The following is a 24,824-nucleotide window of genomic DNA, read 5'->3' as shown; positions in this document are numbered from 1 at the left end:
AATACATTGAGCAGGCTAATGCTAACGGCTATAGGGGAAATACACTGAGCAGGCTGATGCTAACGGCTATAGGGGAAATACATTGACCAGGCTAATGCTAACGGCTATAGGGGAAGCTAACGGCTATAGGGGAAATACATTGACCAGGCTAATGCTAATGGCTATAGGGGAAATACATTGACCAGGCTGATGCTAACGGCTATAGGGGAAATACATTGACCAGGCTGGTGCTTATGGCTATAGGGGAAATACATTGACCAGGCTAATGCTAACGGCTATAGGGGAAATACATTGACCGGGCTGATGCTAACGGCTATAGGGGAAATACATTGAGCAGGCTGATGCTAACGGCTATAGGGGAAATACATTGACCAGGCTGATGCTAACGGCTATAGGGGAAATACATTCAGCAGGCTAATGCAAACGGCTATAGGGAAATACATTGAGCAGGCTGATGCTAACGGCTATAGGGGAAATACATTGAGCAGGCTAATGCTAACGGCTATAGGGGAAATACATTGAGCAGGCTAATGCAAACAGACTCTGGAAAGTTTCCCGGACTATTTGCAATGTTTGATGGCTAATGCTAGCGGCTATAGGGGAAATACATTGAGCAGGCTAATGCTAACGGCTATAGGGGAAATACATTGAGCAGGCTAATGCTAACGGCTATAGGGGAAATACATTGAGCAGGCTAATGCTAACGGCTATAGGGGAAAATACATTGAGCAGAATAATGCTAACAGATTCTGGAACGTTTCCCGGACTAGCCGACTAGCTAACTGTTTGCACACGTTAGGATCGAACGCAGCTTCTCCTTTTTTAATTCGATGTTTTTTCTAGTAGTTACGTCACGTGCTTTGAAACCCAGCGAAAAAATATTACTCAAGTTGCAGCAACATTTTGAAAAGCAAAGGAAACGAACAAGGTCAACTTTTAATTCTGAATTATGTAAATGTTTAAATCAAAAGGTCAACAAGTGCTTTATTGTCAGCTCTACTTTATATGAAGCACATACAGAGAACCTAAAAGTTAACTCTTACAAAGTTAAACCAAAGTACTTCCTTTCAGCTTTACTACCATACAAATGTACTGTTTCAGACATTTCCCAGTTGCTACAAGAATATTTAAGTTGCCTTATGTCACGCCTGTAAGATAATCATATGGCTAATCCTTCGTTAGCATTTTGAGGATTAGCATTTTCTAATCCTAATCCTAATCTGACGGTAAAGAGATAGAAAGGCGGAATCGCGGAGCAGCCAGTACCTCACGACTGTAGGTCTGACATTTGTTTACCTTAGCGACAGCGGGCGGCGTTTTCCTGACGTGAATCTTAAAAAACAATGAGGGAAGTTTCAGCGTCCTCGAGGCTCTGGGGAGGAGTGGGGTTTCTGAAGGCAGAGCGAGCAGGGAAGGTAGAGAGTTCAGTTTCCATACGGACTGGTGGATCAAACTGTCATTCACTCAGTAATGGTCAAATTACTTGATTTTATTACAGGTTTTAATCCTTTAGTTATTATGACTTATTTGGACAACATCTGTTATAAGTAATAAAGAAAAGTTGGGAAGTCCTTTTTTCAAATTTTTTTTGTATTATTCACCTTAACAGAGTGCATTTTCTCCAGTTCAGCTTTACCCAAATCTAAAAGCTTCTTGGCTGGAGCCGATACACATGTAGAATATATAGCTTTACAGCCTATAAACCAGAGTGATGCCTCATTTTTTTTTTTAATTTACAAAACTGATTGTAGCTTTTTTCTTGCGTTTTCTGTGCATTTATGTCACATTTTTTAAAGCGTTTTTGTCATCTTTTCGTCACTTTTTTGACACTCTTTTGTTACTTTTTTGTGGCTTTTTTGGAGAAGCTGTTAGATTTGGGTAATGCCAAACTGGGCAAAATAAGTTTGGTTCAGGTGGGGATTAATGACTTAAAGGGGGGGTATTATGCAAAATCGACTTTTTCAAGCTTTACATCATGTTATTATGTCATTCCCTCATTAAAAACATGCCTGAAGTGTTGCCTTCGCACATTCACGTATTTTTGAGTAATCTGTAAAAACTCTGATGGCGGCCATTTTAGGGATAGGCGGAGGCCTGAGTCCTCCTAGGAACGCCCCCACCTCCTGGAGACGCCTCCGAGCTTTCGTCACCAGCCGAGTAACCAACCACTGCTCCTCAGCAGAACCCCCTCCCCACTGATGCCACAGACAGCGTGTGGAGGGGGCGTGTCGGAAAGGCTCAGAGGTTCTTAAAGAGACAGAGACAGAGATTTCAAGACATTCGCCATTTTCAAGACAGCCATTTTGAGAGAGCAATTTTATACAAGGCAGTTATTCCAATGTACTGCATTTACAGACCAACAGAAGGTTTCGTCATCATTGTAGTGTGATATAGACTGGTGCTATGTGATTGAAAAAAGCATAATACCCCCTCTTTAAGATTCTGACCCACTCATTTCTCATTGATATAAAATAGCAACAGTTTAAAATTGCTAACCTCTATCTATGTCACTTCTTGTCCATAAAAATAAAGAAGCACATTTAGGTCAAAGCCTTGTTTGAAATGATGAAAGAATGAACAGACCTTTAGAGATTTCACTCGAGATTGTCTCTACTGTGTCATATGGACTTTAAGCACTCACAGTTGAAAGTACAGATCTGTTAAAAGTAACTTTGTAGCTTCAAAAACACAAAAATTGCGCCCAAATTCCCGCTCTGTGCGACAACAACACAGGGACAAACTTTCTTCCTTGCTGTGAATCAATCACAGCATTTGACGGTACATTTGCGCAGCGCCACCTGCTGTTCTGGAGTGTGCGTTGTTGGGAGAAAATGAACAAATGTACATTTTACTTTTGAGCCTTTGTGTAAATGTATTTGTGTAGAAAGCATTATATTTATCTGAAATGTTGAAAGTTCTCAACAAAAATACTACTCAGGTAAAGTACAGATCCTCAAAAAGTTCATTATAGTACAGTATTTAAATACATGTAGGCCTACTCCCTTTCTGACTTTCCCTGTGACAGTTCAATAACAAAGTGAGTGGAAGTAACTAATCATACTTGTTTCTGCTCTTTCTGCAGGGTTCGAGTCGGACTCAGGGAAGCGCCGGAGGAACAGCCAGTGGGGCGCGGTGCTCGGGACCTTTGTGGCCATAGCGGTGGTGGGTGTGGTGGTCTACGTCATCCTGAAGAAGAAGCACCGCAAGGCCTTCTCCCACCGCAAACTGGACGAGGAATTCCCTTCAGACCCCGGTCAGTAACGCTCAGCTGTAACACTTCATCGAGACTCACTGATTCAACACTGGATGGATTTGTGACCGTTTTGACATGTTGGTGATGCTGAAAAGTTTGTGTAGGTGCTCTAGGGAAAGGCAAACCCAGGCACTACAAACAAATATGAACAGCTGTGCTCGTATATTTGTTTGGAGTGCCTGGGTTTGCTCCTGGATTCAGTGGATCCAGTAACAGCTTCCTTTGGCTCAGTGCTGGGGACATGTTTTTTTGGGTCTTCCACTTGACTTATTCCATAACCCTCAGGGTTATGGAACCTTTTAAGGAATTCAAAATGCCTGTCTTACCGCGTCCCACCTCAGCAGTGATGGCGCCGTGAGAGGCTCTACTTACGCAGCTCAACAGCCCAACCATGTTCAAAACGAGAACTGACACTGAATCCACATTTTTGCACAGATTTGGCCTTTTACAGTCATGTCGTCTGAAACTTTTGATCAGCTGCAAAAACAGCCTTCTTCAGTTTATTTGTTGTTTTTCATAAAAAAAGATTTACTTCTCGTCATAGAAGGGGGCGTGGCCTCCCAAGGGGGATAATAGAATCTTCTGGGAAACACAATTTTCCACTCTTTTTAGCCATTTTCTGGCAAAATATAAACTTATTTATCATATACAAATAAAGTCAAGTCTAAATCGGGTGAATATGGTTGTTTTTTCACAGCAAATTGCAGTCATAGCAAGCGCTAGCTAGCGTTAACATGCAGCATCGTGTTAGCATTCTTAGTTTTTTTTTATGTATTCATGGGCCGTTGAACCACTTTGCTCCTCTCCATGTCTTTGTATCTTTATTTAGTAGAAAACTATATTCATAATTCAGCATTTGTTAAAGTAGTTTTTGAATAATTAGAGAAAGTTTCGATTTTTCTCCAAATTGTTATCCCCCTTAACTGTTTTCAAACGTGACCATATATGGGCGATTCCAGAGATGCCGTCTGTATCTATGTTGAAGTTCTACTTGGAACCTTGTTAAAGGTATTGCTGGGTCGCAGGTTCTAGAATATGATGATGTCACAGGACCCAGTGGGGGCAGGAGCCTCTGCATTACACTTTCATAGTCGAAAATGTATGAATTACAAAAATGATCATAAATATCAGTCACTGGGTCCATGATCTCTCTCTACAAGACCAAAACTGTCCTCAAAAACCAAACTAATTGCACCTCCATATAATTTATCGGTCTTTAGAACGCTGTGATGTCACCTGAAACCCAGCAATTGCTGGGTTTCAGGTGACATCACAGCGTTCTAAAGGCCTATACTATTATATAGAGGAACAATTATTTTGTTTTTGAGGAAATTTTTGATCTTGTAGAGAGAGATCATGGACCCAGTGACTGATATTAAAGATCATTTTTTAAATTCATATATTTTCTTTTTAGCTATGACTTGTGAAAGTGTAATGTTATTAATAGGAAAAACTGGCTCTTGCCCCCCGCTGGGTCCGATGACATCATCAGATTCTAGAACCTGCAACCCAGCAATAGATACAGTCGTCTCTGGAATCGCCCATATATGGTCATGTTTGAAAACAGTAAAGGGGGAAAACAATTTGGAGAAAAATCTAAACTTTCCCTAATTACTCAAAAACGACTTTAACAAATGCTGAATTATGAATATGGTTTTCTATTAAAAAAGATACAAAGACATGGAGCGGAGCAAAGTGGTTCAACTGCCCATAAATACATTAAAAAATGGAGAATGCTAACATGATGCGTGCTAATGCTAATGCTAGCTAGCGCTCACCATCACTGCCATTTTTTTGCTTCTACTGAACAATCAGCTGTGAATAACCATCCATATGGACCCGATTTAGACTTCAATTTATTTGTATGAGATAAATAAGTTTATATTTTGCCGGAAAATGCCCCCTTCTATGACGCAATGCCGTCTGTATCTATAGTCTGTAAATTTTCAAAGTGAAGAGAGATAGACTGAAATTTGAAAGTAGACAATCAAATCCCTCCCCTCTTTAAAAGCTCTTTTTTGCAAAATGACGAGAGCAGGAATAGAATTTTCAAAAGTAAGTGATTAAGCTCCTCCCCCTCCCTCCTGATTGGACCTGACAGGAAAAGCTCGCCTCATTGGTCGACGCGGGAGGATACTAGACTCTGATAAGTTGCTAAGATCCGGGAAGGACGGACTTTACATCAAAATGTAAGACCAGGAGGTACATTTTTCACATAAAGTGTTGCAAAACATTTAGACTTCCTGACTATCACTTTAAGATCCATCTTTCAAGTGGTCTTACACTTTTGATCGGGACTGTGTTTTTTGGCAAATCGCCCACCGCTTCTTTCTGTATCCCATTTTCATTCATTATTTTTTACTTTCTTTGTCCGTGAGAGAAATGTCTGGCTCATCCGAAACCAATTAGGACTCTGTGCATCGCAAGCTTGAACCAAAGGGTCAGAATATACCGCTGAAATACATTTTTTAAGAGGACAAGTATAAAATCATAGACATTTCCATGTGTTTTTTAATAAAAGTCGGGGACACTTAGTTTTCTCTGCAGTTGTTCTTCCACTGGGCACAGATAATGAGTTTCTAATGATTTAAATAATATATATACCTAAACATAGCCGTGTGAAATCAACTAAAACGCACAAATGTATTTAGAATCACACACTTTTAATATGAAAGTGTTTTTGTGGATTTGTATTTTACTTTTGTTGTACAGTCTGGAAACAAAAATAGGTTGTGTTTGCAAATGTCAGATGGAGATTGGAGATGGTATTTGGAAATGCTAATGCTTCTGTCTGACATTTGCTTTGCAGGAGCTATAAATATATCAGGGAACTTTCGGGGGGGGGGAAGAAAAAAAATCAATTGTCATTTATTGAATGCCACTCATTTTTATCCTCAAATCTCAAAACCCAAGACCTGCCAGAGAAACAGTTTAGCTTCACCTCAGGCGCTCGCCCTTCAAGTCAAGTCAGCCAATCCTCCAGCTGGGTGCTCCTTAAACCGGTCGCTGATATGTCAAACATATCAAATATATATATGTCAAAAAGCAACACTATTAACTGAAGTCGAATGAAAGTCTTGTCAATGGGTCAAATGCAATGGAAATAAAAGAGTCTGCTTCATACACAAGGTTTAAGGAAGGAATAGACTTTTTTTAATTGTAAATATAATAGCAGTACTGCCCTCTGCTGGCCATTCAACCTGTTTCTGAATCAAATCTGTTCATAAACTACAAAATGGAAGCACTTAAAAGCTTCCATTAAAAGCTAAAGAGGAAACCACAATTTAAAATGTGAGTTGTTATACAAACTCTTTCTGAACTTTCCTAACAACATTCGTCTTCACCGGGACGAGTTTACAGGCACAGAAAACTCTCCCGAAAGTTCATGAAATTGCTGCAAATGCTTTATAATTTAATGCACACATTTTTTGTGGGACAAACAATACAATTTGTCCCACAAACAAATACAGTTTGCAATACAGTTAAATTGTATATGACAGGTTTAAATGCGTTTGTAAATATGACTTATTTAGATGGATAACATGAGCAGCAAATAATAATTATCATTAGGGCTGAAACGAGTAATCGATTAATCGATGACAAATCAATTATTGAAATAGTCGACAACTATTTTAGTAATCGCTTCATCGTTTTCTGCTTCACACAGACTCAAATAGAGCAAAAATGACATGAAAATATAGTATTTTTGATGAAAACCTACTTTGTTTTTCATAGTGTGTAGTGTTTTGTGCGTTGTAAATTTCATGAATATCTGTGTGTGTCTCATCCAATAAGAAATCAGAATGAGCACCAAGAGCCTCCAACAAACATTTACTTTAAGTTTACTCCATCAACACGTCCTCTGGCGACGCTACTTTAGCTTTATGTGATAATTTTTTTTTTTAAATCTAATTTTCAAACACCACAGCCAAGCGATTAATCGATCAATCGTAAGAATAATCTATAGATTAATCGATGACAAAATAATCGTTAGTTGCAGCTCTAATTATCATTTCAGTGAAGCAGCAATTTTAATGAGGAAATGTTGGGCAGGAGTGAAGTTCCAGAGCAGTTTGACTCAGTTCCCATTAGTTTAATATTGTTTTCCTTTATCTATGTCACTTCCTGTCAGTGTCCAATAAGGAAGTGGAACTAGCGAGAAGGTCCAGGGTTCGATTCCCACCAGGACGGGGCCTTTCTGTGTGGAGTTTGCATGTTCTCCCCGTGTCTGTGTGGGTTTCCTCCGGGTACTCTGGTTTCCCCTACCACTAAAAACATGTACAATAGGCCAGGATGAATGAGAGTGTGTTTGAGAGTGCACATGGGGGACGACGGGTGGAAATTAGCCCAGGGCTACAATCCGGTGTGGCTTGTTTACATGCATGAGACCCATGTATGTTCATAAACATGCACTGTCCCGACCAAATAAACCAATAAATTACAAAATTAAAAACATCACAAAAAATGGTCAGACTACAGAAAGCTATTTATACACAAAATATAATTGTGTGAACAATGTTTTAGAAAATTGTGTCAAATGAGCGGCACGGTGGCGCATTAGTTAGAGGTTGTGCTTCACAGCGAGTACTGTACCTGGAGCTGGTGTCCCCACCACTAACAACATGTACAATAGGTCAATCCTTCAGCCAGGTGATTCTCATCATTAGCCTGGCTCCACATCTGGAGAGGTGTCCCGGGCGCCTGCTCTCTGCTCCTACAGGTTGCCCCAGCGGCCCCTGGGTTGCCAGGTCTCGGCAGCCTAACCAGCCCAAAACTATCTGAAAATCACGCAGACTTACGGCACGGCTGGAGTTTTTTACTAGTTAAAGGGACTATACGGAGTTTAAAAATGTTAAAGTGGGGTATTATGCAAAATCGACTTTTTCAAGCTTTACATCATGTTATTATGTCACTCCCTCATTAAAAACATGCCTGAAGTGTTGCCTTGGCACATTCACGTATTTCTGAGTAATCTGTAAAAACTCTGATGGCGGCCATTTTAGGGATAGGTTTGCCTGAGTCCTCCTAGGAACGCCCCCACCTCCTGGAGACGCCTCCGAGCTTTCGTCACCAGCCGAGTAACCAACCACTGCTCCTCAGCAGAACCCCCTCCCCACTGATGCCACAGACAGCGTGTGGAGGGGGCGTGTCGGAAAGGGTCAGAGGTTCTTAAAGAGACAGAGGCCTATTTCAAGACATTCACTACAGCCATTTTGAGAGAGACATTTTATACAAGACAGTTATTCTAATTTACTGCATTTACAGACCAACAGAAGGTTTCATCATCATTGTAGTGTGATATAGACTGGTGCTATGTGATTGAAAAAAGCATAATACCCCCTCTTTAAAACTAAATATTTTCATCCCCCTACATGTTCCAGCCATGTCCTAATGTGTAACTGCCTCTAAAATCCTGCACTGTCACTTAAAAAGGTGTTAATTCGGGTCTGAAGTGTCGTCATGCACGAGCTTAATATAGAAGCCGCAGTTACGCAAAAGACCTGAGGTGGCAGTAGTGAGCATCAAATGACTAACTTGCATCTAGCCCCTTTAATATAGTCCATGTGCTGCTGTGATGACGAGAAACCGCCCCTTATTGAACAAGGATTTTGATATTTGTCATTCTAAATAGTGATTTTGATCAAGAAATAAGGTCAAGGCAAAGGTAATAGCCCATTTTACACTGGAAACAGTCAGATACCGTCAAAGTGAAAGCTGTTGATCAAGAGAGGTGATCAAAAGTGGTTCAGAAAAACAAACGGGAATGAAGTTGTACAAATAAACATCTCACAACTAATATCCAGCTGTGGAGTTTTGTGGCGATGACTACAAGTGTTAAGTTAAAGATACACTCTGACTCTTTGTCTTCTTCTTCCTCCTCTTCTTCAGTTCTGCGCCTGGACAACAGCGAGCCCCTGGACTTAAACTACTGCAGAGCGGCCTACTCCAACCCAGCCCTGCAGGGGGACAACATTCAGATGTCTCCCTTCCCCAAAAACTGAGCCCTGCATCCACGCCGCCCCCCTGTGGACAAACCCTGTCGGCCGGTGTGGAGGAGCTGAACAAAAACTGTTAAACTTTGAGAGTGGGAAACCACAGAAGAAGACAACGCTGTGCAATGCTCGCGAAAGCAGAAGGTTTATTGTTGATTTAATGAGTTTAATTCAGAATGTTAATATTGATTTGTGTAGTTTTTGCCTAATTTGACATGTTTTGCTCTACATTTGCTAAACATCTCAGAGCTCCTGTGCCTTTTGTTGTTTCTTGTTTCTTCTCATGAAGCTTTAATAATAATACTTGCTATTTGCTATAAGCTTCCACTTATGTGCTGGGATTTGTTAGTATTGATGTGATGGTAAAGTCTGCCTTTGAGAACAGGACAAATATGGTACAGGAGCTTTGAGAAAAACTGACTGCCAACGTGGAAGAATCTTCTTACTTATTTTCTAACTTTTGGTTTGGAATAAGAACATGCCCAAAAGTACGTTAAACCCAGACTAACAGGACCAGCAAGGAAATGAATGTAAGCTCCTCAAAACTACTCAAGTCAAGAATCTAAGCCATTTAACTGTGGCAGAAGTCTCTCTCTGTCTTTTCTGCAGTGTGAGAAATCCTCCTGAATATTATAAGCCAAAATGAACCGTCAGTCATTTGAGTGTCTTGCCAAAGGATCAGTTCGTTTGAAACATCTAAATATTTCTTTATATAATGAGCGCACCTTAAAGGGATATTTCAGGATTTCTGACATAGGGCCTCATTTCCTAGTTAGAGTGTTGTTGATTTCTGAAGATATAGAAGAAGAAGAAGAAATAGAAATAGAAGAGGAAGAACTTTATTTATATAGTGCCTTTCACAGACATGGTCACAAAGCGCTTTACATGAGACGATTGTACATTCACTCGGTGGTGGTGAACTACGTTTGTAGCTTCAGTTTCCCCTGGGGGAGACTGACAGAAGCGCTGTCGCGACTGGACACGTCTGCGCCAACGGTCCCTCTGACACCACCATACATTCACTCACACCATTCATCCTGGCCTGTTGTACATGTTTTTAGTGGTAGGGGAAACCGGAGTGCCCGGAGGAAACCTCCGCAGACACGGGGAGAACATGCAAACTCCACACAGAAAGGCCCCGTCTAGGTGGAAATCAAACCCTAGACCTTCTAGCTGTGAAGCGAAAGCGCTAACCGCTGCGCTACCGTGCCACCATAAATTTATAAAAATATAGCCTATACATTTTTTAATTCATGCAGTCTTTATATTTGAAGAGTTTAGTAGCTTGCATTAAAAACAGATAAAGTCAAGTCCACACCGGGTCCATACGGATGTTTATTCACAGCTGATGTTCAGTAGAAGCAAAAAAACAGTAGTTGTAGCTCACGCTAGCTAGCCGTTAGCACTAGCACGATTCTCTGTTATTCTTGTTATGGGCTGTTGAACCACTTTGCTCCTCTCCATGTCTTTGTATCTTTATTTAGTAGAAAACTATATTCATAATTCAGCATTTTTTTTTAGAGAAAGTTTAGTTTTGTTTCCCTCTTAACTGCTTTCAAACATGACCAAATATGGGCGATTTCCGAAATGCCGTCTTCATCTATAGATACAGACGACATCTCTGGAATCGCCCATATATGGTCATGTTTGAAAACAGTTAAGGGGGAAAACAATTTGGAGAAAAATACAAACTTTCTCTATTTATTCAAAAACTACTTTAACAAGCGCTGAAATATGAATATAGTTTTCTGCTAAATAAAGATACAGGGACATGGAGAAGAGCAAAGTGGTTCAACAGCCCATAAATACATAAATAACAGAGATGCTAGCCATGTTAGCATCGGGCTAATGCTAACGGTTAGCTAGCTAGCGCCGTTTTTTCACTTCTACTGAACAATCTCCTGTGAGAAAATATCCATATGGGCCCGATTTACACTTGACTTCCTCTATGTGTGATAGATTAAAAAAAAATAAAGTTCATATTCCACCAGAAAATGGCTAAAAAGAGTGAAAAATTGTGTTTCCCAAAAGATTCTATTCTCCCCCTTGACAAAGCCACGCCCCCTTCTATGATGCGATGCCGTCTGTATCTATGGACATGCGCTAGCCTAGCGCTAGCCTAGCACCACTAAACTCTTGAAATATAAGAACTGCATGAATTAAAATAAATATATATCTCCAGAAATCAACAACACTCTGGATATCTAGGAAATGAGGCCTTATTCACCGGAAGTTCGCCATGAATTGTGCCCGCCCCCTTTTCTCCTTTCTGTTAACATGGGACTGGAGAAGTCTGGAAAAATCCTATTATAATCCTACTAAATACCAAATGTTGCCCTGCTGCTCTCGTCTTCGGTGAAACAGGAGAAGTGCGCCCTCTGCTGGTGCTATTTGTAGCTACACATGACAACATTTCATACAAAGGGGAATTTTCTCAATGATTTAGTTGTTGAAAAAGCCTGAATGAAGCGTAGTGGGATCTTTAACCTCACTGTATTCCGCCAGAGAAGACATCGAAGTCTTTGCCACTTACGTTTTCATGCGGAACATCCCGGAAATTACGCAGATGGACCGCGTGAGCGCAACCCAATTATTTGCACAGCCTGCAAATTTCTTTCAGACGGCACGACGAACTTCTCCCCCCGCGAGACATAACAGTGCAGTATGAAGGAATCAGTAGACGCCGCACTACAGCCACAATGAGCAATTTTCTCCCATATTCAGTGCAACACAAAGGGAAACGGAGTAAAAAATACGAGTCATATTCAATGCGGCGCTGGTGAATGAAAGCAAACAACAAGAGTGCATGTTTTTTTTTGTTTTTTTTTTTCGCCGCGCCGAGAAAAGCCGCTGCTGTTTTGTTATTCATAGACAACGGATTTGGTATTCAGGAACGTCGTAGCAAAAGACGGGGTCCCGGCATAAACAAGAGTGTGACCCAGATCCACAGATGTCGTAACAATGTTTGCCGTTGTCTGGAAAGTTGGGTTTGAAAGTTGGATTTGACTTTGACGAGAAAACGGGCGCCATCTTTCCTGTGGATTTTTCTAGTTCGTTGATTCACGTGGCTGCGTAGGAAACGGACGAGAGAGTTTGGTGTGTCTTTACCGAGGGGAAGGATCCGACGCACTTCTTCTTTTAATTACTTTGTTAGGCGGAGCTGTCATTGGCCTCACCTGGAGGTCGGTAACCGTGGGCGACGCACGGAGAAAGTTTGGAGACGCTTGACGACGCCGGAGAATCTGCGTAAAAACAGAACATTGCGGGAACTATTTTTGTCATAGAAAATGAGCTGTAGCAAAACAATCAAACTGCTGTGGCTAAGTTGCAATAAACACATGAGAAAATCCACTCGGAGCTGAAGTAAAGGTGAAAAGAGACCAGCTGGAGTAATAAATAACCATCTCAATACCATTGTTAAATAAAAAATACATAAATGAATAAAGCACAAGCATTGAGCAGCTTTTGGACATGAGCTGTTCGGTCTACAGATACAGACGGCATCTCTGGAATCGCCCATATATGGTCATGTTTGAAGACAGTTAAGGGGGAAAACAATTTTGAAAAAAATGAACATTTTCTCTAATTATTCAAAAACTACTGTAACAAATGCTGAAATATGAACATAGTTTCTACTAATGCTAACTTGATGCTACATGTTAGCATCGGGCTAACGGTTAGCTAGCGCTTTCTACAACTGCCGTTTTTTCACTTCTACTGAACAATCTGCTGTGAGAAAATAGGAAAACCTGACTCCTGCCCCCACTGGGTCCTGTGACATCATCACATTCTAGAACCTGCAACCCAGCAATAGATACAGACGGCATCTCTGGAATCGCCCATATATGGTCATGTTTGAAGACAGTTAAGGGGGAAAACAAACTAAACTTTCTTTAACTATTCAAAAACTACTTTAACAAATGCTGAATTATGAATATAGTTTTCTAAGTACTAAGTAAAGATACAAAGACTTGGGGAGGAGCAAAGTGGTTCAACAGCCCATAAATGCATACATAACGGAGAATGGTAACCTGATGCTACATGTTAGCATCGGGCTAATGCTAACGGTTAGCTAGCGCTAGCTACAACTGCCTTTTTTTCACTTCTACAGAACAATCTGCTGTGAGAAAATATCCACATGGGCCCGATTTACACTTGACTTTATTTATGTGTGATAAATCAGTTGATATTCCACCAGAAAATGGCTAAAAAGAGTGAAAAATTGTGTTTCTCTAAAGATTCTATTTTCCCCCTCGGCGAAGCCACGCCCCCTTCTATGACAAGATGCCGTCTGTATCTATGATGGAAAGTGCAATAGAAATTAAAAATTATGTAGTGAATGAAAAAAAAAAAAAGGCATTTGTACAATTTTTATATAACTTCTCTTAAAAGTGCAGCTTACTTTACTCAAGGAAATGTAAACGAGTACATTAACTAAACCAATCTGCTGTGAAAAAGTCAGTCTATAAACCGTCTATTCACTTCAAAAAGTATGTTGAAGAAAAGGACTTGTACTCGTATCGGTGTTCGGTATCGGCAAGTACTTCAATTAAAGTACTCGTATCGGTTTTAGAAAAAGTGGTATCAGTGCATCCCTAGTTCCCTTATCAGCAACATATTATAAGATGATGTTCAGCCCCGCCGCAAAAAGCAAAAACTTAGGGTTAGTGATTAGTATTTAGCTCAGAGATGCTAATTTGTGTCTAAAATAAAATCACTAAATGTCTGTACATTCAGTCATGATTTCTAACAAGGCTTTGACCTAAATGTGGTCGATGGGTAAACGACAGCCCTCTTAGTTTGCGATGTTTGGTCGCTAATGCTAACGGCTATAGGGAAAAGACACCGAGCAGGCTAACGGACGCTGAGAACGGACTAGCCGACTTGCTAATTCAATTATAAAGGAAAAACGGCGATGGACATATGTGGACAGTTTGTAAGGCTAGTCTGGGAAACTTTTCAGCGTTAGCCTGTTTAGTGTATTTTCCTATAGCCGTTAGCGTTAGCCATAGAATCCCATCCCAAATCATGAACGATCCAGATGTTTTCAGCTGTTGTCAACCCACATTTAGGTCTGGTTAATGAATTAATGAATGTACAGGCCATTTGTGGTTTTATTTTAAGAATTAGCATATAAAATAGGATAGAACGCTCAATTAAACAGGTCCGTGACGGCGTTAGCTACCGGCGCAGGCTCAGATATAACAAGTAGTATTTCAGAGTCTTTCTGATGTGAATATGTAAAAACGAGGCCCAGACTTATGATTAACTTGAGTAAACAGTGCTTTAAACCTGTGGTTCTCAACAGGTCTGACGCTGGAATCACCCTGGGATGACAAGCCGTGACCCAAATGATAATAATATTTTTTTTATATATTGCACTTTACATTTCAAGGGAACCTCAAAGTGCTACAACAGGTGAATAAAATCAGATAAAAACAAACATATTCCATAGTAAAACAAAACAAGCCCAAGTAGAAAACAGTCAGAGGCTACATAGAGTCTGACGTGGACTTGTAAAATAAAATGTAAAATATTTTATCTATTCCAGAGGTGTCGAAACTCGATTGGGTCAAAGGCTGTAATATATTGTAAAGGACTTTGGCCTCATAAAAAACAACATCTTACACTTATTACGCTTTATCAGCCTGTGTCACATGTTTCTCAAAGTGCTACATAAAGTCATTATTCATTCACTCCACACTGGATGGCAGTAAGTTACTATTGTAGCCACAGCCGCCATGGGGCAGACTGACAATTCACCACATGGCTATAATATGCTGTTTATATCCTGATCTCTGTCAGTTCCCTCTGCTGGACACGTGCGGAATTCTTTCCTTTTTTAATTAAAGCTGCCCCCTAGTGGCTGGAATGAGCAGACTGGTTATTTCTTTAAAAATCCATAACTTCGCACAGGAATGGGCCAGAGACTTACTTTTTTTGGACATGCTCAGGAATTCATGCTCCTCAAAGGGCCACATTAAATCCTTTACCTTGACACATGTGGTCTATTCCATCCATCCATCGATTCAGGGTGTTTTTTAAACATGGATATTAAAAGCAATGTTTTCCGGAAATGGCTTGCAACCCACCAGCTTAGAACCACAGCTTTAAACCATGAAGGAACGTTAGCTTGTTAGCATCCAGCATTGTGCAAACATATTGGAACATATTAAAATCTATTTTTACCGTATAAATATTACCTTAACTCTAACCTTTTGAGGTGATAAAACTAATTAAACCAGAAAGAGTCACAGTGTCCTCTGAAAGAATAAGATTTAGCAACTCCAGTGCATCTGTTAATTACTATCACTGTTTATTTTTTTCTCTGACTGGCAGTTTGAGTGGAGGTGTTTTGGAAATGGCAATTACAGAAGCATTTAAAGAGTGCTGTATATAAGCGTATCTAAACAGAACAAATCCCCCTTTTTCTTTAAGTGTAAAACTGGCATCTTCCCAAACCGTTTTACGTCTGACAAATGTCCGTTTATGATGATTGTTATTGCTGCTTTTGTGTGTGTAGACTGTAAATGTGGAGGTGGACTGATATTTAAAACAGAGGGACTTGACAGGTTTATTTCTCTACATGTTACATAATGGAGTATAACGAAATGATATATTCATAGAGAACAAAAGCCTTTTTATGATAGTTATTGTACAAATTAAAGTGCTTTGTAGAAATATGTAAGCAGTCGTCATGAAAATAATTTATCCTATTGTTAAGGGAGTTTATGTCAAAATGGAGATTTGTAAATGACTCAATTAATAAACTGCTACACAACTGATACGGCCTGAAGAGAATTTTTTCTTTCTATAGCAACTGTTATTATGCAATTATCAGTGTCCGGGTGAGGAGAGGTCAGTGTCTGGGTGAGGAGAGGTCTGTGTCCGGGTGAGGAGAGGTCTGTGTCCGGGTGAGGAGAGGTCAGTGTCCGGGTGAAGAGAGGTCTGTTTCCGGATGAGGAGAGGTCAGTGTCCGGATGAGGAGAGGTCAGTGTCCGGGTGAGGAGAGGTCAGTGTCCGGGTGAGGAGAGGTCAATGTCCGGGTGAGGAGAGGTCAGTGTCCGGGTGAGGAGAGGTCAGTGTCCGGGTGAGGAGAGGTCAGTGTCCGGGTGAGGAGAGGTCTGTGTCTGGGTGAGGAGAGGTCTGTGTCCGGGTGAGGAGAGGTCAGTGTCCGGGTGAGGAGAGGTCAGTGTCCGGATGAGGAGAGGTCAGTGTTCGGGTGAGGAGAGGTCTGTGTCTGGGTGAGGAGAGGTCAGTGTCCAGATGTGGAGAGGTCCGTGTCTGGATGAGGAGAGGTCAGTGTCCGGGTGAGGAGAGGTCAGTGTCTGGGTGAGGAGAGGTCAGTGTCCGGGTGAGGAGAGGTCAGTGTCTGGATGAGGAGAGGTCTATGTCTGGATGAGGAGAGGTCTGTGTCTGGATGAGGAGAGGTCTGTGTCCGGATGAGGAGAGGTCAGAGTCTGGATGAGGAGAGGTCAGTGTCCGGGTGAGGAGAGGTCAGTGTCTGGGTGAGGAGAGGTCAGTGTCTGGGTGAGGAGAGGTCTGTGTCCGGGTGAGGAGAGGTCAGTGTCCGGGTGAGGAGAGGTCCGTGTCCGGTGAGGAGAGGTCTGTGTCCGGGTGAGGAGAGGTCAGTGTCCGGATGAGGAGAGGTCTGTGTCCGGGTGAGGAGAGGTCTGTGTCTGGGTGAGGAGAGGTCTGTGTCCGGGTGAGGAGAGGTTTGTGTCCGGGTGAGGAGAGGTCAGTGTCTGGATGAGGAGAGGTCAGTGTCTGGATGAGGAGAGGTCAGTGTCTGGATGAGGAGAGGTCAGTGTCTGGGTGAGGAGAGGTCTGTGTCTGGATGAGGAGAGGGCAGTGTCCGGGTGAGGAGAGGTCAGTGTCTGGATGAGGAGAGGTCAGTGTCCGGGTGAGGAGAGGTCAGTGTCCGGGTGAGGAGAGGTCAGTGTCCGGGTGAGGAGAGGTCTGTGTGCGGGTGAGGAGAGGTCAGTGTCCGGGTGAGGAGAGGTCTGTGTCCGGGTGAGGAGAGGTCAGTGTCCGGATGAGGAGAGGTCTGTGTCTGGGTGAGGAGAGGTCTGTGTCCGGATGAGGAGAGGTCAGTGTTCGGGTGAGGAGAGGTCTGTGTCCGGGTGAGGAGAGGTCAGTGTCCGGGTGAGGAGAGGTCAGTGTCCGGATGAGGAGAGGTCAGTGTCTGGATGAGGAGAGGTCAGTGTCCGGATGAGGAGAGGTCAGTGTCTGGGTGAGGAGAGGTCAGTGTCTGGATGAGGAGAGGTCTGTGTCCGGATGAGGAGAGGTCAGTGTCCGGGTGAGGAGAGGTCAGTGTCTGGAAGAGGAGAGGTCAGTGTCCGGATGAGGAGAGGTCAGTGTCCGGGTGAGGAGAGGTCAGTGTCTGGGTGAGGAGAGGTCAGTGTCTGGATGAGGAGAGGTCAGTGTCCGGATGAGGAGAGGTCAGTGTCCGGGTGAGGAGAGGTCTGTGTCCGGGTGAGGAGAGGTCAGTGTCCGGGTGAGGAGAGGTCAGTGTCCGGGTGAGGAGAGGTCAGGGTCCAAATGAGGAGAGGTCTGTGTCTGGGTGAGGAGAGGTCTGTGTCTGGATGAGGAGAGGTCAGTGTCTGGGTGAGGAGAGGTCAGTGTCTGGGTGAGGAGAGGTCAGTGTCTGGGTGAGGAGAGGTCTGTGTCTGGATGAGGAGAGGTCAGTGTCTGGATGAGGAGAGGTCAGTGTCCGGGTGAGGAGAGGTCTGTGTCCGGGTGAGGAGAGGTCTGTGTCTGGATGAGGAGAGGTCAGTGTCTGGATGAGGAGAGGTCAGTGTCCGGGTGAGGAGAGGTCTGTGTCCAGGTGAGGATAGGTCAGTGTCCGGATGAGGACTTATCTAAGACGTGTGGTCTCAGCTCTTCATCTCTTGTTTAAGTACATTTTTCCAGCGCCCTCTGGTGGCAGCTTTGATTAACACATGAGCCTTGAGAATGGACCATCTGTGGCACTTTTTGAACACCAAAAAGCATCTAAACTGCCCTACGGTTTATCTGCAACAGCCTCGCTTGAACGCCTTTATTCTTTCCCTTCATCTTTAACCGCTGGCCTCTGCCGTCATCAAAGCTGATGCCAAGTTCTTGCAAGTGGTTTAAGATCAGCTTAAGCAGAGGCCAGTAGTGTCAAGTGCAGGCAGAAAACCACAGAAAACAAGAAAGTGCTCCTTTATTTCTGAAATTATGAACTATTACTCTATTCTCGCAGTCACTGACATCTGCTCTCGGTGACGCAAATCAGGAGCACAGTCCAAGATCATTGAGTAATATTTTGAATCTCACTGATAATCTTATTGAGGATGTTTCTGCGTATGGACCCGATAAGTTCATTCTATATAGGTTTGTTGTGTGGTTCTCTCCTGCTGTGATGCACCGAACATGTATCTTGAGAACTGGGTCAAACAAACCAAGGAGCTCAACTTCCTTCAAGAAGTTCCCATTGTTTGGAGTATTGAGTTTACCTTTATAATAGAGTCCCTCACTCCCGGGTTTTCTTTCTGCTAAGGACTGCGCTACGGCTAAAACAGCGTCTCTTTCCACCTGTTCTACTCTGCTTCCAATAGAGCCATTTCTGCTGTATCGATTGTCATTAACTAAAACTCGTCTAAGCCCAGGTAAGAACATATCTCAGTATGTAGAAACGGTGGCCTGTTCCTTTAATGCAATATGCTCAAACACAAACCTTACAGTTAGGGCTGTTCCACCAAGGTGTTGGTTCTGGGCTGGTTCAGAGCTGGTTCTGGTGCCGGCTTGGTTCCATACTGACTTGGTTTTCCACCAAAATGAGAGCTGTGCCTATTGTCATAGCAACGCTTTGGGAAGTCAACATCAAAAATGGATAGTAACATCTTACTACAGCCACTTCTGGTTATAAAATACAGAAAAATAAGTTTATGTTTCAGTCACAGCAGCCGTTAACATTTTGATTTCTTCTTTCTAACTCTTGTTTTAGCTAAAGAGCATAAAGCAAAACAACAGTTTCCTCCACAGAGACTGTTTTGGCTTCTCCAGGAAGTTCTAACCACAAACTAACTAATATTGATTGTTTGTTGGAGGAGAGAGCCACGCCCCCAGCCGCTGACATCACTGGTGTTCGTTTCTTGGTCCAGCTTTTAATTGATTCCCGACCGGCACCAGATTTTGGAACCAAGAGCCAGCGTTATTTTCAGTGGAAAACGAAAGAACCTGGAACTGGCCCAGAACCAGCACCGGCACCAGCCTGGTGGAAAAGGGCTAAGTAGTGTGGCCTCAGTCGACCTAAACACCTCTGAGGCAAAGCAGGCCTTGATCTGAGGATGAGGAGAGCCTTTGCGACAGACCAGATTAGTCTCTGGGCTGCGAGAAATGTCTCTGAGGTAAAAAAAAACAAAAAACTATAAGCTGATGAGGAACAAACTGATTCAGCTGTTACGATAAAACTTTGTGCTGTTTTTTTTTCTCGTCGCGGAAGTCTTTGTGATTCTGTGGGCAGGATGAAGGTGCTTTTTCTTCTTTCAGAGTCGGAGTGACCAAATAAAAATCAGTTTCTCCGGTGCTACTACTGATGTTTAGTCGAGATATGTCTCCTTTAAGTTGGCAGCTTGTGACGAGGGCTGGGCACCGTTTACCCATACCAGTCTGGTGTCGGTAAAAAGTTTAGGTACTACCATAGACTGTAAATGGACAGCTTCTCCTCACTCCTCCCCATTTACCATTATGACCGCGCTCGAGGGGGGAATCATGGCTGATTTACAGACTCCCCCTCCACAGCTCTGACGAAGGATGTTCCTAAAAAGGACATTAGGGCGGGATCGATGGTTTGTCTGGTAGGGCTGCTCGATTATTGAAAAAATAATAATCACGATTATTTTTGTCATAATTGAAATCACGATTATTCAAACGATTATTTGTTGCCTTTAAAAAAATCCATCAAAAAAAGTGAAAAAAATCCAGCAAAAAAGTGACAAAAATCCAGCAAAAAAGTGACAAAAATCCAGCAAAAAAACACAAAAATCCATCAAAAAAAAGACAAAAATCCAGCAAAAATAGTGACAAAAATCCATCAAAAAAAAAAGACAAAAATCCATCAAAAAAAAGACAAAAATCCAGCAGAAAAAAGACAAAAATCCAGCAAAAATAGTGACAAAAATTGATCAAAAAAAAGACAAAAATCCATCAAAAAAGTGACAAAAATCCAGCAGAAAAAAGACAAAAATCCAGCAAAAATAGTGACAAAAATCCATCAAAAAAGTGACAAAAATCCAAAAATTAGAAAGAAAAAAAAATTAGAAAAAAATAATTGTAATCGATTTTTTGCGATTATGCTAATTTTGTAATCGTTTACTGTTGTAATCGAAATCGTAATTGAATTTCGATTAATTGCACAGCCCTATTGTCTGGCGTTATAAATGATTTGCCTCAGGTGCTCTGTGGAGCGGGTCGGACTGTTTTTAATACAGGCTAGCTGATACCATAGACATGTGCTAGCCTTGCATTAGCCTAGCGCCACAAAACTCTTCAAACATAAGAACTGCATGAATTACAAAAAAAATATCTCCAGGTACCAGCAACACTCTGGATAACTAGGAAATGAGGCCCTATGTCAAAAACCCTGAAATACCCCTTTAATATAGACACAAAAGACACAAAAGACCTAAGGTGGCGGTAGTGAGTTAAAAAATGTCCAACTTGTATCTAGTCCCTTTAAAGAACCGGTATCGGAAACAAAAGTGTAACCGTACCCAGCCCTATAGTTGTAAGCGCCACTTCTTCTCTTGTCCACTTACATTTGATGCCGCTTCCCACAGAAACACGCCCTCACAAAGTGCCGGAGCGGGACCAGGTTTTGGATCATCCCGCCATCTCCTATCTGTGCTCCATTTTCATTTAGTCTGGGGGATTTCTGATGTAATTGTCTGGCACGGCGCTGAAACCAATTAACGGATCCGGCCCGAGAACACCCTGAGCGTATATTACAGCGGCGAGCGGAGGGAGGGGCAGGCCGCTTCATTAACACCGGCGCCGGGACAAATACCGACAAATGAAAGAGCAGATTCCAATCAACCAGAGGCCTCCGCTATATTGATATTAGCTATGTTTAATTTCTTAAAGCATGCTCTGTGGAAATGAGTTTAACCTGTGCAGATTGGGTTATCAGATGGCAGCAAACGAACGGGCAGACCCAGGGTTTAATTAACTGGAGATAAAGCTAAAAGAAAACACAAAGATAACACCGTGTTGTTTTTGCACCGGTTTCGATAGGGAAGGTTGAGGTTCGATTGGATAAATATGAGAGATGGGTTCGGAAAATAGCGGGATCACGGAGGAAAATAATGCATAAGCCTTCGAAATAAAGTAGGGATGAAGGCGGGCGCTCAGACGGGGCGGGCCGAGTTTGATTGCTGCTGGTGGGAGGTCGGGTACGCCTCCGCCGTGGGAGTGCGGTGAAAGGATGGCCTCCGGTTCTCCGGGAGCGTCTGGAGGTCACAAGAGGACGGACAAGCGGCGCGCTGACTCAGCCAGGTGAGAGCGGCTGGCCTACAAGGAATCTGAGGGCTACGATCACAGCTTCTTTGTGGGGATAGAATCAGATATATAATACATTAAAAAGGATCGCTTGACAGTGTAAAGTTGTAAAATGTATTAATTAAAGTGGACCTATCCAGCACACGGGGCTTAAAGGAATAGGCCACCGTTTTTACATACTGAGATATGTTCTTACCTTAGTTTTGACAAGTTCTTTAGGAGGTCAAGGTCAAGGTCAAAGTTTAATTATAAAGCACATTTAAAATACAGTTGACACTGCCCAAAGTGCTGTACAGGACCTGTCTGATCTTCCCCCGTGCCTTCAGTCACGTAAACACAGCGCAGATGGCGTTAGCATTTAGCCTCTCCCTCTCTCCTCTATAGCTCCAAAACTGGTCAAGATAGAAGCTACCAAGCTCTTCCACGTTTTCCCTATTTAAATATGGTTATGTGAAGTGTTACACTACAAAGTATAATTACACAAAATTAAACAATGTGGATTTTCTAAGCGGATAAAAGGGGGAACTATGTTGTAAGGCGTAATAATACCAGGAGTAATTTGGCATCCGCACAGTAAAGTGAAGATTGCTGCGCGGATTTCGAACTACTCCTGGTATTATTACGCCTAAGACCAGACAGGTACAAACGAACTCGTCAAAGCTAAGGTAAGAACATATCTCAGTATGTAAAAACGGTGGCCTATTCCTTTAATATAGACTTTTGCATTGATATTTTACATTTTCCCATCCATCCATGCATTTTCTTCCGCTTTATCCGAGGCCGGGTCGCGGGGGCAGCAGTCTCAGCAGAGATGCCCAAACTTCCCGATCCACACACACCTCCTGCAGCTGTTCTGGGGGGACCCCGAGGCGACACCAGGCCAGCTCGGAGACATAGTCCCACCACCGTGTCCTGGGCCTTCCACGAGGCCTTGTCCCACTAGGACATGTCTGGAACACCTCCCGCGGGAGGCGACCAGGAGGCATCCGGAACAGATGCCTGAGCCAGCCACTCTGCGAAGGAAACTCATTTCGGCCGCTTGTATTCGCGATCTTGTCCTTTCGGTCATGACCCAAATTTCATGACCATAGGTGAGGGTGGAAACGTAAATCGATCGGTAAATCGAGAGCTTTGCCCCGACTCAGCTCCCTCTTCACCACGACAGACCGATACAGCGACCGCATCACTGCTGACGCCGCACCGACCCGTCTGTCGATCTCACGCTCCATCCGTCCCTCACTCGTGAACAAGACCCCGAGATACTTGAACTCCTCCACTTGAGGTACAATTACATTTTATAATTTCATATTGTGTCTCTGTAAGAATTAAGTTGTAACAGTGAAATACAGGCAAAAGAGCTGGAGAAGACTTTGCCTGGAGCTCCCCCCGCAGGCATCTATGGGAATAAAATATAAACAGTCTGACATCCGCTGTATGCACAGTGCCCCCATGTGATTTCCAGCCGGACAATAAAAGCGATGCAGTCCATCCCACACAAATGAAGAGACAGCTCAGAGAGCAGGTTAAAAATATTTCAACCTGAAAAGACTCACAGAAACAAAGTGGTGTTAGGAAAGTTTTATTGGACACAAGTCGTAATTGGGAAAAGCGGAAGATTTCATTAACGATATGAAATACATGGAGATGATCAATGATTGGTAGAATCTTCCCCTGGAGTCTGGACACTGGTGGTGGTGGAGGATGAGACCAGGGGCGGCCGGTTGACAACGACGAGCAGAGTTGAGGAGAGGCCAGGCAGAGGAGGGGCGGAGGAGGGACGCAGCACAGCTGGGAAACGGCCGAATAATGGACTAGAGAGCGTAAGACGGGGATCCTGGGCTGGAGCAAGAACGAGCAACCGCAGTGATTGGCTGTCGCGAAGGTGCGACTTGAGATGGGACTGTGATTGGATGATTGGTGAAGGGCTGAGGTGATGAGGGGAATGCTGCAGGTCTTCCCGGTTGAATTTGCACAGAATCTTCATTACATGAGCTGTAGCGACTTAACTGGAGGAAACCTCGCGTGTATCACAAGGGGACGTGCAATGTATTAATTACCTTTCACTCCACATACGCAAGGTAATTCCATCCATGAAACAGAAAATATAAGGCAGATTGTTGTCAAATAAAAAGTGGCTACATTTATGGGTTAGTTTCAGTTTGTACTGATATTCATTTTGTGTGAACAAGTTCCTTTCCCGTGCACAGGCTGCAGTTTGGCACAGTTTGCACTGAGGCACTGCCCCGAATAGAAGGAAACCTGGGTTTGGCGCCAACAAGCTTAAACTTCTGCCTACTCCTTTTGAGCATCACATCAAATCAAATCAAATCAAATCAAACTTTATTCATAAAGCGCTCTTCATACCGAAAGGTATCACAAAGTGCTAGCTTCTAGTGGGAGCTTCTATAAGGGCTCAGGCTCTGCCCGAGTGCGGCTTCTCTCATTCAGAGAAAACCAGCCCTGAAGTTTTGTAGCGACTGCGCATGCTCGGCCCGTTCTTCGACTCCTCCGCACCAGCGTCTCGTAGGAGGAAAAATACCATATTTGGGTGAAAGCGTCATCACGGGGCCCCTTAGCAGGACACGTGGATGTAAAATCTGTCAATATTTATGAATGAAAACCCGCGGGAAAGACGGCCTTTCTACGCGGCGCAGCAGCTACTTCCGGGTTGCCCCCACCTCGCAGACAAAACATCATAAAATAAACATCACGCGGGTGAGTTTTGTCATTTTTATATCTGACATGAAAACTAAGATGTAAAGGGAGGAAAATAGATTCACTGCGTGAAAAATCAATACTTTCACCTGCCGTGTCTCACCTTAAATCAAAATACGCCTGGCACAACCTCCCATCCCCCTGGATATATACAAACGTTACACACACAAACACTCAAACTTTTACCCCACCATCTACGCACACCCCCCCTCACTCCCTAACTCACACACCCAGGATAAAATAAATAGATATATAAGGCTGGGTACAGATGGACAAGTGTGGAAACCCCATCTGAGGTGCCGTCTGTGCCGGGAGCAGCAGTCCAGCACAGCTACAGGGCA

Source organism: Gobius niger (genome assembly GCF_951799975.1).
Source record: "Gobius niger genome assembly, chromosome: 4".
In the NCBI taxonomy this organism is placed as follows: domain Eukaryota; kingdom Metazoa; phylum Chordata; class Actinopteri; order Gobiiformes; family Gobiidae; genus Gobius; species Gobius niger.
The sequence above is the reverse complement of the archived record's forward strand: the minus strand, read 5'-3'. Positions refer to the sequence as shown.